Source organism: Schistocerca americana, chromosome X (genome assembly GCF_021461395.2).
Source record: "Schistocerca americana isolate TAMUIC-IGC-003095 chromosome X, iqSchAmer2.1, whole genome shotgun sequence".
Classification (NCBI taxonomy): domain Eukaryota; kingdom Metazoa; phylum Arthropoda; class Insecta; order Orthoptera; family Acrididae; genus Schistocerca; species Schistocerca americana.
The window spans coordinates 621,377,073-621,394,954 of NC_060130.1; the positions used below are offsets into that span (position 1 = coordinate 621,377,073).

Here is a 17,882-nt window from a genome sequence, read left to right on the forward strand (position 1 = left end):
AATTAGCCAGTAGGAGAAACGGATGGGGGAGTTACTCAATAAGGCCTTCGAGAGCCTCTGAGTCTATGGCATCCTGCAGAGGTAAATACAGGGAGCAGATAATAATCTTCTGACCCTCATGAGCAGCAATAGCTACTGCCTGTAGGTCAGTAACCACAGAGAGAGCAGGTGATTTGTGTGTGCTATTGACAAACACAGCAACGCCTCCCTTGGCTATGTCCCCAGGCAGGTCATCATTTCAGTGGAGGACAAAGCCTGGTAGCACAGGAGCATCAGCAGCTCAGAAATGTGTTTCCTGTAAACACAAGCACAGGCGCAATGCCTGTGCCACGAATTTCAGTTCCTCAACACGAGTCCTGAACCCATTCATGTTCCACTATGGGAGCCATCTATCATGAGGGTTGTACTTCCACCCTGACTTTCTGCCGGGGTGGGGTGCCCACAATGGGTGGAGTTTCAGACTTGGGGCAAGATGATTGCCCTGGGCAGACTTTGCAGTCCATTGGCTCTGAAGCAAAAGCAGCAGAGCTCTCAAGTTGAATGACATCTATGTTACCTGATGATTTACCACCTGTTGTCACCTGTAGTGTGAGCTTCCCACTTGCATTTTTAGACTGGAAGGGCTTTGGAGCAGCAGTGGTGGAGAGAGTGTCAGATTTTTTTTTACTGGGCTCTGCCTTTGGAGCTACTGGAAGGTCAGCAGTGGTGGCAACTGCCATTTTATATGATGTTTGCAGGAGGGTTATGGGCTCTGAAACAACTGCAGCTTGAATTTGCACTGAAAAACGCAGGTACTAGTGCTGACACTAGCAACCTCCATTTGTGCAGAAGCGCTGGCTGTCAAAATACATTTTTTAAGAGCTGAAGCAAATGATGTAGTGAACGTGGGAGGCTGCACGGCCCTATAGATCTTCTTGGGTTCTCCATATGGGATGCGTTTTGATGTCTTAATCTCCTGTATCTTCTGCTCTTCAAGGAAGACACTGCAATCCCTACTCGACACAGGGCGATCCCCAGAGCAATTTAGAATCTTTGGAGGATAGGAGCAACCACCGGTGTCACGGGCTACCTTGCCACATTTGCCACAAGTGACTTCACCCTTACATCCAAAGGTGGTGTGCCCAAAGGGCTGGCATTTAAAACAGTGCATTGGGTTAGGAACATTGGCATATGCTTAGATGAAGGAAACCTGCCTTGACAAGTTTGGAGAGCTTTGTGCTACTGAGGGTAAGGATGACGGAGTCAGATTTTATGAGATCCCCATCCACCCTTTTCAATATATTTTGCACATCAAAAATCCCTTCCTGAGGCCACTCATCCTTGAAATCCTCCTTGGGAACATCGACAAGACCTCTACAGGTCACAACACCTTTGCTATAGTTGAAGGGGTTATGGGGCTCTGTTCATATGGCATATTCTCCTATCCACTTCGCTTTCTGAAGGTTGGTGACTTGTTGGGAACTAGCAGTTTCAACGAACAGCGTTCCGATAAGCGATCACTTGACAGATTTCAGTGTACCTGTGATGCCCTCTAAACCTTTCTGAATATAAAAAGGCGAAACCTTCTCAAAGCTGCCCTGTTTTCACTTCACAATCAAAAACACATTCTGAACAGCAGCATGCATCCTTTTACAATATACTGAAGAACTCTGTGTAACCCTTGAATCAGGAAGACTGGCTATACGAGCCTTCTAGGTAGACTGGATGCTAGTACCAGCCAGCGGCCCACCTTTCCACTGGGAGGAAAAGAAAATTTAGGAGGATCCATTTCAATCCTACAAGCAGCCAGGGAAATAAGGGTCTACTCAGACAGAGCCCTGCGTGCCTGAGTAAGCCTTATAGAACTGTGGTGTGGCAGGTTCCCCAGAGGTTGCCCACTAATGACTGTTGCACCTCAATAGCCCCGCATCTCATCAGCATCCAGCACACTTTGAGATTGAGGGTTTTTCTTTATAGAGGTTTATTCTATCCTCGTAATCTGAGCAGTCACGCCAAGATCCCTGTTCCCTATGACACACAATGTTCCAGTGGTCACTGAAGCATGCCCAGAGTTTACGGTGACGGATGACTGACAGTGCTTACCAATCCCCAGCTCAAGAGCCCTGGGGCCGTGAAGCCAGTACTCAGCAAACGAGTGCTGAGCCCTGAGTGGAAGGCAGTGAGGTGTGCTTGCCCATTACAACTCTGAAACACATATCCATCACTGAAAGGTTGATGGTAGGGTTGGACGAATCTTTCCAAATACTGCACAGCTCCCACATTACCCTCGACAGTGGTGAGTGGTGTCCAAAATTTAGTGATGAGTGGTGTCCAACATTCATACATAATACCAGTCCTAAATGTGACTGCTAGTCTCCCTGCTGAGACCTATGGGACTGCATGTCTGGGACATTCATTGATACCTGGGTATCTCCACACTTCTATGAAAATTATCTGTGTAAGACAAATCCTGCACTTTTCAGTGAAAACAACTGTATCCCACTGAGTCAGGTTCCATTGTGCGTGTTCCCTTGCTCACCAATGAGCACCACAGTGTTGGTAAGTTTGTTCTGTTGTTCAAGATGGATGCCTAGAGAACAAACTGATCTTGCGGAGATGGTTGGTTACTGTCAGGGTCAAAACACTCCATCGCCCCAAAAAGGCTGCACCAAGTTCTGTTGCATTCTCCTTTAGGTACCTACAAGAAATTATTTGTAGGCACCAGTCATATGCTGGTATTGTGACCATGAGTGATCACTAAATGGTAAATTTTCAATGTTTTGTGTCTCACAAAAGTGGCTGAATGTTAAAAGACTTCATTGTGGTGTACACCTATTTGATGAGCAATTTACCATCTTGCTATAAAGTGACAACACACACACACAGTCTAAGCTCGAAATGACATTTTGAGATATGTTGACAGAACAAACAGTGCACGCAAATTGCACTGTCCCAGTCTCATGTGGAGACACATCAGACTTTACTGAACTATAATGAGGATGAGACTTCACTTTTACCCACATTACATGGTGGCTGTACAAAGCTATTTCCTGTGATCAAAAGAGTACTGGAAAAGAAGTTCCCAATCGCAACAACAACCAATGCAACTTGGAAAAACTTGTTTCGAAAAGTTTATTCTGACCAGTTACACAATGGTAAGCAATGTTTTAGAGTTTATGTTTTCAATTACCTCCTGCTGGAATACCCATTCCACCTTTACTCTGTATGTCAATGGAGCAAGATGGTGTCAACAGTGCCAGACACTTGTAAGTGAAATAAGTCACACAAAAACTACAGGCAAATTCCTATTTTACATTGATTTACATTTCTTTTTATACCTATTAAATAGTTATGCAATGTACTCCCGTCATAAGTAACTGTTATCGTGGAGTTAAAACAACATTACAGTTCTACTAAGAGATGCACAGTCGATGCATCTTCTTTGTAGTTAATTAGATTACAAAGTGTAGTCATAACCTTTGTCCAGATGATAACACATTACCAATATGGCAATACCTTGAAAGTATTAACAACAATAGTGTGTATTCCAGTGTTTAATTTGTCTATTTTTCTCCATGTACTGACAGAATATTTCATACATGGGTCTAACAAATTCTGAGATGAAAGTGTTAAGTGGGAGATCCTATTTCCTCTTTCCTTGGTAAATGGCAGAGTAATAACCACTTCAACTACCTTCAGGACAACTAGCATTCCAGATGGTATGGTCCATTTTATCTGCTGGATACACTAGCCAAGCTCACCACAAAACACTACACAAAAAAGGGCGGACAACAACCTTACTGTAGACATGATGTTTCTTCTGCAGCTCCATGCAGAGGCTGCACCAAAATAACAAAAGATTTGTTCCGTAAGACACTCATAAAAGCAAAATGATACAATAACACAATAAAATTACTGATAACATTGATCTTGAACCCACTAATACACAATTATGTATTTCCTGACACAAAGTTTTTAATAGTCCTAAAAACGCTCTGCATAATGTTGTCGTTCTTGTCCCCATTACACTAAGATTTGCATTGGAGTTCTCAAACAACAGTGGAGGATAGCCGGTTCTTCTTGTTTTAGAAAGTTAATGTTGACGACACCCAACAGGCTTGCACTTTGTATTGGGCTCCACAAATATAAAAAGACAACAGTTTGGCACTGTAGGATAAGGACCCTTGGTATGTGAGTTGGACAACGTGAAACAAGCAATGGGTGGAATACGCTGGCTCTCTTCCCTCATCTCATTTCATTGACTCATTATACAGCTCAGACTAAGTCCCCACAGCATACTGCACACAGATTTCCAAACAGAATAGTTTGTTAATCAGTAGAACATTAAAAAATTACTTCCTACCAAAAAGCCATGGCAACATAGTACATAAGCAACCGATTTCTATTCACTCTTCATGTACAGTAGACTGAGCATCCAGATACACTAGGAGGCCCTCTCATGTTGAGCAAGTAGTGACTGCAAAAAGAGCTCTTGCATGGCACCAAAAGTCTGGAAGCAACATAAACTTTGTAACAAAACTAGCACTAAAGTCGCTCAGATAAAACTAAATTTAATATTTCCTTAGGAGAACAATTTTAAATCCAGAGTGTCCAACCACAATCTCTTTTCTCTTGGAGAGACACTTAGATATACAACTTCAATAACTCACTTCGGCAACTCATATGACACAGAGAAAAAGCAGAAAATGAAACAATATCCACAAATAAAGGGTACTGGTTTGAACTGTGTATCGTGACTGTAATGCTAATTATTGAGATAGAAAACACAGTCATGATTAAAACACTTCTGCAAAAATTGTTAACGAAGGATGGAAGGTTAGAGTTATAATACGTCCTGCCAACACGGAGGTCTGTAGAGATGTATTGCTATCTCGAGAATGAATTTTTTAAAGAAATAATCTAGGAACTCACCTGAAGGGATTAAGGGAAAGCATAGAGTCAAATGTCTTGAAAGGAATTTGGACCCCCATTACTCCCCAAAATGAGGCCTGTATGTTTACCATGCAGAGTAAAATCTGTCAAAAGGCTATACCTCTAACTCAGCAACAGACAAAATGATTTCCTGGGAATTGTAGCAATAGCTTTTGGGGAAATAAGCTTATCTCAGGAAGAAGTATACTCAAGTGCTATAATAGACCTTCAATATGTTTAAATATGGTTCTACAACGCAGAGCCTACATAAGAAAGTCTCACATACAGCAAACTACATTAGCCAGGCAATGAAAAATGAAGCAATATTTAATAAAATTGATAGAGAGCAACCAACAATCTCTTAAAGTCATACAAGATGGCAATTTACAGTCTACTTGAGGCTATCGTCTAAGTAATTATAGTCCAATTAAAATTACTTGACAGCTGACACTTCATGTGTCGGAGCCAGTTTCCTCCAATCATAACACCCAGTGTCATGCCCAAACAGTTCGCTGTTGCCAAACTACCACAATTGGTAGGTTCACTTCCAACTCCTTGTCCGGCATTCTTTCTTAATGTGTTTGGATCCTGAATAATGGGTCCAGCAATTTTATTTCCTATTTCATCACACATGAGAAAAAACACACACACACACACACACACACACACACACACACACACACACACACAATGCTAAAGAAATACACATATTTCAAACACAGCGCTAACCAAACACCACTGGATACTTGCACACAAAATACGAATTAGTGTCACATATTCAGTTACCATGATCAAGGATATCAGCTTGCATTAAATAGCTTCACATGGCATTGCATGAAGCCGAATTTTTTAAGGCTGCAATTCATTGTTGCAACTGGATCACTACAGTTGGATTATAGCTACTTTACACAGTGTTGTGGTGTAGTACAATGGTTAACACATTAACACACAATGGTTAACACATTAACCTGACCTGTAAGAGGTATTAAGTTCCAGTCTTCTCAAATGCAGCAACATTTGTTTTTTATTTACAAATTCAAACCAAAAGAGTCTCATTATTATTTTTATTCAATTAATTCGTTTAAATGCAATTTTGTTCTTGTTTAAATTCTTTGTCATGTCATTTTTCATCATCACACTGACTTTTTTATTTGCTCTTCTTTGTCTTTCTAATTTTTTTTTTTTTTTTTCTTTTTCATTTGGAATATGCCTGTGTCACTATAATCTGCAAACAAGTGTCAATGAGAACTGCTCATTGGCTGGTAACATAGCAGTTCATGCAGCCAGTATGAGGATAGTTTCAGGTAACCAATGATAACGAGACATTAAAGTTTGCTTTTAGCGTTGAAACTTGTCTCGAGTTTGCACGTAAAGGTTAGCTTTAATTGCCGTGACCAAAGCAATCATGATTTTGGTTCTACTGCCAATTGTTTATGGCTATTTGATCAGATACATTGTAAATCATGATCTTGTAGTTAGCTTAGGAAATGAATTTAAATTTAAGGCTGTGAAATGAATCATCTGCCACAGATCAGTCACTGGTCATTTAAAATCAGCAGTCGACAGAGCATCTTGCCTTTCCGTCATACCTTGCAGAGGCCACTTTCAAAATTGCTTTGCGTTACCCACTAACAGCATTTTTGAAGTGACCCACTGTGTTCGTGTGTGACTTATAACTGAGTGGTAGCTGTAAGGTGATGTGGCAACACTGTCAGGGCAAGAGACAGATGTTATCAAGTAATTTTAATTGGACTACAGTAAGCACTAAATGTTGGTGAGTGAGACACTATCCTAGCTTCCTCAAACGAGGACCTTGTCACCTGCACTAGTTGAAGTAATGCTCATTGGCCGTCAGTAAAAGAAGCATAATATGAAACAGCATTTATTTTGAAATTCAGATGCTGTAACATGCGATAATGTACTATATTTGCAGCAGGGCTTTACCGTGAGCCAGATGATCTCCATCTACAGCAACAGCATCAGTCTTTTAACACAAGTTAATGATTACAGAAGGTCATAACCATCTAGCAATGGTGTCTGGTTCCAATGAAACAGTGAGGAATCTAAACAACATACAGTGGTGTGAAACCTGAAACACAAGACAACTAACTTCTCTGGATGTATTCCAAGGGAAGTAACATTATTTAGCTGCTGATCACACCAGAAAAAAGTAATTGTACAGTAAGCTATAAACAATGGACCTGGGGATGAAGGCAGCAAGATAACAATGTGTGAAGGAGTGTATTAGTTCTGGACTTGGAGGTGGTGGAGGACTAGTGTGATTGGAGGCTGAATGAATCAGGTTGAAGAAAGAAGATATGGTAATGTTGGAACAGATAATGGCGATGGCAATGACGATGATGGGTGATGGTTGATTATTAACAAATTAAAATGCATTATAAAAATCAAACATGCGACAATGTATGTTTACATGCACATTGGTGTTTTTTCCTCATGCTTAAATAAAACTATAATACAGTCGTGACATAAAATACTATATAAATCAAAAAATTAGTTCAGGAAGGTGCCTGGCTGTCTACTAACGAAAACAGGGACAGATTCAGTCACGTAGAAAATAAGTAAATGTTGGGAACACTTCTCTACATGGATGTTAAAAGTCCTGACTAAAAAGGACAAACAACCCCCCCCCCCCCCCCCCCCTCTCTCTCTCTCTCTCTCTCTCTCTCTCTCTCTCTCTCTCTCTCTCTCTCTCTCTCACACACACACACACAAACACACACACACACACACACACACACACACAAACTGGCACTTCAAGCTCTGGCTATGTGGATTACAGAGCACTCTACCACGGTGAAGGAAATCACTTGTTGCCTGTCAAGGAACATCACAAATTGTCTTCAAGCTACTCTATGCACGGGGTCTTCTTCCCGTGGTGATACATTGGAGTTTGAGTGTACAGTGCGAGAGGACTCACTGTCCTCCCCTTATTTCCACTCACAATAATTGGACAGAACAAACTGTATGTTACAAGTGTTTGTTACAATAAACTTTACAATGTGCACAGGCAGCATGTCAACTATGGCTCCTGGCTTAGCTGGGAGACATACATGCCCGTCCACTACGAGGTCTTGAAGCTACCTGCTTCGGCTGTTACAACGATGGCTAATCCTACCTGCATGCACAAAGGACCTGAGAGATCCACTTCCGTACGTACGTTGCACGGTCTCCCAACAGGGAGCAGACTATACTGGACAGTCTGACCACCCAATTTGGAATCTGCCACTCGATTGCACTTGGAGTAAGTTGCAGAGTACAAACATACTCCCACTCTAAAATGAGTTTTCTCATTTTATAAATAACCATAATTTTAACAAACAACAAAACCAAGACAAGGAAAACAATAAAAATATAACTAGACACAATATCAATGCACATAAAACAAGAATACTCTAGGATTTGGGATGCCCACACCACCAAAAACCACTGTCACACTGCATGTGAAACATGATGGGTACCAACATGTAGGACACAAAACAATAAAGTATTAATATCACACTGCATAGAAACATAAAAATCAGTACTAAGAGCAGTTGGTCCACAAGAAACATCCACAGCTTCCCAAGCTGATCTTATGAATTAAGAGGTTGTTCCAGTAAATGGTAAATTTGGCAGTGGGCCTGTATCATTCATCACTACACAGATCTGAGGGAGCACTGAACTGATTCATTGCTTAGGTAGGGGACACAATTTTGCTATAGGCCTCTTAATCTGGCCATTAGCAGTTTTTACCATCACCACATGCACACACTTATCAGGACTGGGAAACAGCTTATCAATTACACCCAGCCTCCACACCAAGGGAGGCAAGTTATCTTCCTTGACCAGTTCATGATCGCCGGTCTGGGGTTGCCATGCTACTCCCAATGTCCATTTTCTGCGTTGCTGCAGATCATTTATGTATTCTGTGGGCCACGTCTTCCAGAAGGACTGATGCAACTGCTGTACAAGTTGCCATCTGTGCAACCTGTTGGCGGGAACCTCAAGGACAGAGAGTTCAGGATAAGCACAAAGGGGCTGTCCGATTAGGAAATGACGAGGAGTGAGAGTGGCAGGAGAACCTAGGTCATCAGAGAGAAGACACAACTGTCTTGAATTCAAGCATGCTTCTATCTGAATTAAGACAGTAGTCAGTTCTTCAAATGTCAGTACCGCATTGCTGATGATGCTTTTGGGATGCGTCTTCATGCATTTGATTCCTACCTCCCACAGTCCACCAGAGTGAGGGGCATGAGGTGGAGTGAACCTCCAACTGATTCCCTCTGAGGTCGAAAAATTCACCACACCATTAACAGTAGCATCATTAGAGAAAAAACATTTAAGTTCATTGTTTGTACCAACAAATGTGGTGCCACTGTCGCTGTACATGTGAGGTTTCCCTCTTCTTGCAATGAATCTCCCGAGGGCGGCCAAAAAACTTGTTACCAAGTCACTAACTAATTCTAAGTGGATGGCCCTGGGTGCCATACACATGAATAAAGCAATATAAGCCTTGGTAGTAACCTTACTCCGTCTTCCACCATGATTTACAGCAATAGGGCCTGCATAATCTACTCCACAGTGCTGGAATGGACGAGACTGGTTTACTCTAGCTGCAGGTAGCTGACCCACGAGTTGAACTTCTGTCTTGGACTTAAGCCTAAAGCATTTTAAATATTTCCTGATAACTCATTTGACTGTGTTACGCCCATTGGGGATCCAAAACCTCTTACGCAACATGGCCAACAAAAGTTGTCACCCAGCGTGCAACAGATTTTCGTGTTCATCTGTTACGAGAATTTTTGTCAAATGATGCTTAGGCTGTACAACAATAGGAGGCCGCTCATCATATGGTACATCAGCATTCATTAATCTCCCTTCCACTCATAAAATACCTTTGGCATCGACAAACAGGTGCAAATCCCTTAATTTGCTATTATGTTGAATAGGGGAACTGGCCTTCAACAAAGTGATCTCATTACCATATTCACTATGTTGAACTGTGCCAAAGGCCCTTTTGATAGCGTTTTGGCATTCCTGTGGAGTGAGTGGCCCAGTTATCCTGTCTGATTGCTGAAGCCTAGTTTTATTAGCAAACCTCAGTGCATAGGTCAAAACTCTAAGTTTTCTTGAATGATGAATATTTACACAGCAATTCATCATCAAGTTTATGACTGACACCAAGGATACTTGTACACACCTTCTGTCAGGCAGATGATCTACACTAAGTGGAGTACAGGTGTTGCAGTCGAGGGCACGAGTGGATAGCCATGATGGCCCAGATCACCACTGAAAAGTGACCTCAAAGCAGCTTCAGAGACTCTGTTAGAAATTAAGTTAGTGAACTGTTTATAGATGTTGACTCTGAAATTACTGGTATATCAGAGCACCACTTAAATAATTTGGCAATTCAGAGGCTTCCTTTACCAGGATCCAGATTAGCTGGTTGTTTCTCAAGGAGTTCCATGCGGGGTGGGGGAGTGGCTATGTACGTGAAAAACAGTATTCCATTTGAGCCCATAGATGTATCACGACACTGCACTTAACAGATATTTGAATGTTGTGCAGCGGCAGTTGAATTTAGTTAAACTGAACCTCTAATTGGTGTTGTTTATACGTCCCCTAACTGATTTCAGAGCATTTCTGCTCAAGCTAGAGAGGGTTCTTGATTCGCTTTGTAGAACGTACCAGTAATTAGTCATATGTGGTGACTTCAATATTAATTTTGTATATGATGGTGCACGAAAAAGGATGTTGGTAGACCTCCTAAATTCATATGATTTGATACAGACTGTGTTTTTTTTCAACTAGGGTGCAGGGGAATAGTAGCACAGCCACAGACAATATTTTTATTCATTCTTCATTACTAGATGCGCATTCTGTAAGTAAAAGCGTGAATGGCCTTTCAGACCATTATGCACAGATTTTAACACTAAAAGACTTTTGTACTCAAACCAATGTCATATTTAATTACAAACTATGTAGGAAAGCTAATCCAACAGCAACAGAGTGTTTTTTAAACCTTGTCAAGGAACAAGAGCAGCAGGATGTTTATAGTGCCGATAACATAGATGATAAATACATTGCTTTCCTTAACACATTTCTCATGCTCTTTGAGAGTTGCTTTCTATTAGAACGTTCTAAACAAGGTACTAGCAGTAATAGGCAGCCCGGGTGGTTGACTAGTGGGATAAGGATATCTTGTAGAACAAAGCAGGAATTATATCAAAATGTTAGAAGTAGTCACAGTCAAGCTACAGTAGCCCATTACAAACAGTACTGTAAGGTGCTTAAAAATGTTATTAGGAAGGCAAAGAGTATGTGGTATGCAAATAGGATAGCTAATTCACAGGATAAAATTAAAACCATATGGTCAGTTGTGAAGGAAGCGTCTGGTCAGCAGCACAAGGTCGACGATATAGTCAGTTCGCAGTAAAAATATTTCTGTTACTTATAAATCAGATATATGTACAATATTTAACAATCATTTTCTGAGCACTGCTGGTGAATTAAATAAAAATTTAGTTTCTACAGGAAATCATTTAACTTTCTTGGCAAATGCCTCTCTGAGACTGATGTCTGAAATACTCCTCTGTTATACAGACAAGAGTGTCTAGCAGAATATTGAAGTACTGTGCTTCACATGTTAGCCCCGTATTTAGCTATATTTGTAATTTTTTCTTTACAAGGTCAGCTTCCTGAGCGATTAAAATACTCAGTAGTAAAGCTGCTTTATAAAAAGGGAGAAAGGGATAATGATTTTAGACCTATTTCTATGCCATCAGTGTTTGCAAAAGTTTTTCAAAAGGCCATGTATGTAAGGATAACTGATCATTTTATATCACACAATTTGCTATCAAATGTACAGTTCAGCTTTAGAAGTCATTTAACAACTCAAAATGCTATATTCTCTTTTCTCTGTGAGATATTGGATGAGCTAAACACAAGGTTTCGAATGCTTGGCATATTTTTTAATTTAACAAAGGCATTTGATTGTGTTGATCACAAAATATTGCTCCAGAAGTTGGACCATTACGGAATATGGGGAGTAGCTCACAAACGGTTCACCTCTTACTTTAGCAACAGGCAGCAAGAGCAAAGGCAAAATGTTGAGAATGGCTGTGATGTGGGGTCTGAGTGGGGTACAGTCAAGTGGGGGGTGCCCCAGGGATCAGTGTTGTGGCTGACTGTTCCTTATTTATATAAATGAAATGCCCTCTAGTATTACAGGTAACTCTAAAATATTTCTGTTTGCTGATGACACTTGGTATTAAAGGATGATGTGTGCAACATTGGCCCAGTTTCAAATAGTGCAGTACATGACCTAAATTCATGGCTTGTAGAAAATAAACTAACGCTAAATCACAGTAAGACACAGTTTTTACAGTTTCTAACACACAATTCAACAAAACCTGAAGTTTTAATTTCACAGAACGGGCATATGGTTAGTGAAACTGAACAGTTCAAATTTCTAGGTGTTCAGATAGATAGTAAGCTGTCGTTGAAAGCCCACATTCAGGATCTTGATCAAAGACTTAATACGGCCATTTTTACTATTCGAATGGTATCAGAAGTTAGTGATCATTCAACAAGAAAATTGTTAACTTCCCGTACCTCTTGTCAACCCCTGTTCACGAGTCTGGGTATTTTCACATTAGCCTCTCAATATATGTATTCCTTATTGTCATTTCTTGTTAACAATATTAGCTTATTCCCAAGAATAAGCAGCTTTCACTCGGTTAATACTCGGCAGGAATCAAACCTGCATTTGGATCAGACTTTCTTAGCTCTCAAGCAATAAGCTGCCACTCAAATTCAAAAATCTTAGCAGTAATCCACGTGCTTTCAAACTGAAACTGAAGAGTTTCCTCATGGGTCACTCCTCCTATTCTGTCGAGAATTTCCTTGAAAAATTAAGCTGATTCCTATTGTATTGTTGATTGTGTTTACTTGAACTTATGGACTGACTTTTTTAGGGTTCATAAACATTTATTTTTATCTGTTATTACTTTTACGTTGTAATTTCAAGTACTGACACGTTCCATGACCTTGGAGATTTGCTCCTCAATTTGGCCCTATGGAACTTGAAGTGTAAATAAATAAATAAAAAAGTTTTCCAGGACTATGCTGCAGCCAACAGAGAACTACTGGGGAGTCCGTCCACAAATGAATGTTGCCACTATCTACGATATCTAAGGCATTGGCCACCTTGTGAATGAGTCGAGCAAGAAGCAGAGCACCACATAATTCCAGTCATGGAAGAGACTGTTGTTTCACGGGGGCAACCCGACATCTGGCTGCAGCCAATGAGACCGGCACACTGTTATAGAAAAGACCACATCTGACGTATACACACGCACCAAATGCCAACTGTGACACATCACAAAAACCATTAATTTCTAATTTAACATACTGGGGGCAAGGAATGATCATCCTGTTAATCAAAATACCATTTAGGGAAGGCAGTTGCACACAAACAACATTCCATTCATCAGTGAGGTTGGATGGAAGAATTTCATTCCAATCAAGGCTTAGTTGTCACAAGTGCTGCAAGAACAATTTACCTCTTATGACCGCTGGACCTAGAAGCCCCCGTGGATCACAGATTGATGCTATTGTAGGCAGGACATTGCGCTTGGTAGCCTTTTGAGAGCCGATGACTATTCAGCTGCACATGGCACTGGAATGTGTCAGAGCCAGGGTGCCATAATATCCCTAATGTTTTTATGGCTTGCTCATCAGTAAGATGACAAAGCAAAGACGTTTCTCTGTCCTGCACAGGAAATTTTTCCATGACCTTGTGACTACTGTAACACCATTTCCTCAGTGGAAACTCCTCAAAGCAAGTAGTTGAGTCAGCTGAGTTTGAAGTTCCTGAGCTTCAGCTTCCATAGCTGATCCAACTAAGAAGTCATCCATATAAATGCTAGACATCAACACTTGCGATGCCATTGCAAACCTGTTTCGATTTTCCAAAGCCAACTGTTGAAGACATCTGGTAACAAGAAAGACAGCAGCAGTGATTCCATAAGTGAGTGTACATAGTCTATATCCTTGCATCGGCTCAGGCGGTGTTTCTGCCACAGAATTCTCTGGAAGTTCCTATCATCAGGAAAGAGACACACTTGGAAATACATTTTTGATATGTCAGCCTACAGAGCCACATTAAAGGAGCGAAATTTTATAATAATGGAAAATAAGTCTGGCTGGACAGTGGGACCAACCATCAAGATATCATTGAAAGATACTCCATTAGAAGTAGCAGCGGAGCCATCAAATACTACCCTCAACTTAGTAGTGGGGTTGCATTTTTTGAAGACAGCATGATGTGGAAGGTAACACCTTGGACCAATAATACCTTGAGAAGTACAGATCTCCATGTGTTACAGTTCAGCACATTCATGCATGAATGAATGAATGCAGCATATCCCTTCTGCAGATTCGGTTGCCCTTTAAATCTCCTCTCAAGATGCATCAGTCTCCAAGAGGCTTGTTGTGATTCACCTAAGGGTTTACAGTTTCACTGACAGTCGAACCACAAATCTCCCTTCTTCATCTAGTGCCAAGTGGTGCTGAAAGTGAGCCTCACATATTTTATCCACCTTACTCACTGTTTTTGTAAACAGTTCCTCTAACTCCAGAAACCTCTGCAGTTTGGCATCTGAACTGTCACCTCTAACAAAGCACGAGGTCACTGTAGAACGAGATATGTTACATGCAACTGAAGGCATCCTACCAGACAAAATCCAGCCAAATTTTGTTTTGATCAGTGAAGGATGACTTGGTTTCACCAGCCTTTCCTTACAAGGAACATCAAAGAAAACCTCAGCACCAAGAATTAAATCTACTGTGGCAGGCTTGTTGAATTCTGGACCAGTGAGCAGAATATTACATGAGACACTCCAGGACCTTGTAACTATCTTGTTCTTTGGTAGGTCACTGGTGACATTGTCTATGATAGCACAAGTGGTTCTAACATGAAAGTCATTGAGCCTAACGACAGTTCAACATTGCACATGTAAAACACTGAGGCTGTAGAGGCATTGTTTACATCCTTCACAAGAAATGAATGTTTACTTTGTTTCAGTTTTAATTTCTCTGCCATGCCTTAGATATAAATGATAGCTGACTTGCACTATCTAGCAGAACTCTGCAAACCTGCTGTCAACCCATGCTGTCCTTAATGTTGACAACAGCTGCTGGCAACAAAACATCACAATGGAGGTTTGATTTCCCGTTCATAGCTTGATGGGCCAAGGAATGGCCTCCTGATTTACTATTCTGCCCATTCCTTGGATCAGCAGGCTTGTGGAGCAGTATGTTGTGCCTTCCCTTACATGTCTTACAAGGAGAAATCTTGCATTTAGTCGAGAAATGACCAGAGCAGATGCACAAAAAACAAAGCTTATTTTTTGTCACATATGGCTGCCACTCATCAACATTTAGTGATTGAAACCCCTTGCATTTAGTGATAATATGAGGTTCACTACAAAAATTACGTGACTTCTCAGTATCAGCATTAGCCAGATGAGCCCTCCTCACGTCTCATTTGACTTGAATTATTGGCATTTCCTTACAGGTCCCTTGAGGTGTTGTTTCCAAAAAATCTATTAGTTGATTTAATGTGGTGAATGTCGACCCAGACATCTTTACCTCCCACTCATGATGATCCGTAGGTCGCATACTAGCCAGAATCTCTTCTGAAAGAATAACTTCATGAAGTGGAACATCAGGTCCGAGAGCTTCTAAGGCCTTCAAATGGCTACATACGTGATTAATTAGTTGGCTATAATCGCTCGCTGCACCATGGTCGACCGTAGGTAAGGCCAACAAAGCCTTAGCATGTGTGGCTGCAATTATTTTTGGGTCTTAGATAGGTTTCCTGCTGTGGCAGGTATACGTTTCGACAGGTCTTTAGCTTCACCTCGTAAAGACAAACTAAGGTAATGAAGTTTTTGATTGTCATCAATTTAATTGTTATTCATAATGAGACTCAAAAATGTAGTTTCAAAGAACTGACACTACCTGATGGATTCGAGCATAAAGGCTGCAAAAGCTGGGTGTACCTCTTCATTGAACCCTTGATAGTGGATTCAACAAAGTGACACGAATCCTCGAATTCTGCCCTGTCTTTACTATGATCTGCTGATTCGTCTTCAATTTCCAGCTGTGTTTGAGACGACTCAAAATCAGTCTGAATACGAGTCAATCGACTTAATTTTGATTCCAGCATTTCGATGCTGGCACTGTCCACAGACTGCACGAAGCTTGCTAAGCACGAGAGAGTGGCCTTTGCTACACTTCTCTGCTTGACTAATTTCTATTTCTCTGAGGGTTCCAGTTTAGGATTGGGAAGATGATAGAAGGAAGCCAACAGCTGCACTTACCAGGCTGCAGTGGCAATACGAGGCAGTACGGACTGGAACAGCAGCACCGTCATGGGCACTGGCAGCTGGCGTGGCGGGCATTGCAGTCTCTGAAGGTGGGAAGTTTCGGCAGGAGCAGGAAGTGACGTCACCGATGATGCTGGCGCTGACATGTTTCTGTGCTTCTCACGTTTGAGTTTGAGACACATTAAATGTTCACAAATATGTCCCCGTTCACCGTTGTTAAGGCTGTTATCGTCAAAGTCTCGAACAGGCCTAGGGACACTCATTAGCGCTCACCAATGAAACCAATAACGTGCGCAGCTCACAAGTGGTTTTTTAAAAGTTCACAAATACCAGAAAATGAATAAGCACGAATGTCAATTCCTCGTGGTCACTGAATCCAGCCCAGAGGACCGGAAAATGTACGCACAGGCTCTTCTTCCCGTGGTGATACATTGGAGTTTGAGTGTACAGTGCGAGAGGACTCACTGTCCTCCCCTTATTTCCACTCACAATAACTGGATGGAACAAATTGTACATTATAAGTGGTTATTAGAATAAACTCTACAATATGCATAGGCAACCCGCCAACTGCGGCTCCTGGCTTAGGTGGGAGACACACACGCCTGTCTGTCCGCTACGGGGTCTAAAAGCCACCTGCTTCAGCCATTACAATGGCAGCTAATCCTAACTGCGCACACAGAAGACCTGGGAGATCCACTTCCGCACGTAGGTTGCAAGGTCTCCCAGCAGGGAGCAGACTATATTGGACGGTCTGACCTGCCCATTTTGGAAGCTGCCACTAGGTGGCACTTGGATTAAGTTTCAGAGTCCAAACAGATACTGTTTTGGGAGAGGAGTGGGTGGATGGCGAGGGGGGCTGAAGAGTGGGAGATTTGATATTTTTACAGGAGCTGGTCTTTTTCAAGTGTCTCACTCAGTCTGAGGAGGGCAAGTGTACACCAGCTTCAGGGCCGGACCATGACTAGTAAAGCAGTGCGGTGTTCAAACCAAACATCTGGAAGGAGGCAGCTTTACCACCTCCCCCCCCCCCCAACCACCCCCCTCCCCCGTCCCATCCACAAACACACAATGAAGAAAGAATGAAATTAAGGTAAGAAAATTGGTAATGGGCAAGAGATACAAAACTGGCATGGAAAATTAACAATCTATTCAGATCATACCCACAACCAGCAAAACAGAGATAAAAATCATGAGGTGGGTGAGGATAAAAACAAATCAATAAATAAATGATTGTATGCCCATTTAAACCATACAACCTATACTTGCATATCTACTTACTTATACTATTCTGCTGGTGATTTAACACATGCAAAGAGATTACTGAAATTTCTGACCTTTAGTTTTTGTCTGATCCTGCTTTCTTTAGTTTGGAACCACCCACAGGCAGCTAAATTTCATGAATTTCTATCAATCCCAGGTTCTGATTGATCTGCCTTCCTTTCTATCACATTTTCATACTGTTCTCCCATTACCTCTACATCAAGAATCAGTGGTCCTGAAACTTTCAGTTTTAGTTTACATCTCCATCAGATAGTGTTTACTTTTTCATTACTATAGCTTTACCCATCTGTATTGTAT

The 17,882-nt window shown here is 41.4% G+C and overlaps 1 protein-coding gene across 3 annotated transcripts in view; it reads right to left on the reverse strand.

Moving 5' to 3' along the window:
* LOC124555179 overlaps window positions 1-17,882 on the reverse strand; it is a 159,677-nt gene that overhangs the window by 127,739 nt on the left and 14,056 nt on the right. The window contains exon 2 of one of the 3 annotated variants that reach the window (XM_047129011.1): window positions 17,639-17,805. The exons of the other annotated variants lie outside the window; for them this stretch is intronic. The gene's annotated coding sequence lies outside the window, so the exon portion shown is untranslated. The remainder of the gene's footprint in view (window positions 1-17,638; window positions 17,806-17,882) is intronic. 3 annotated transcript variants of the gene reach the window in all.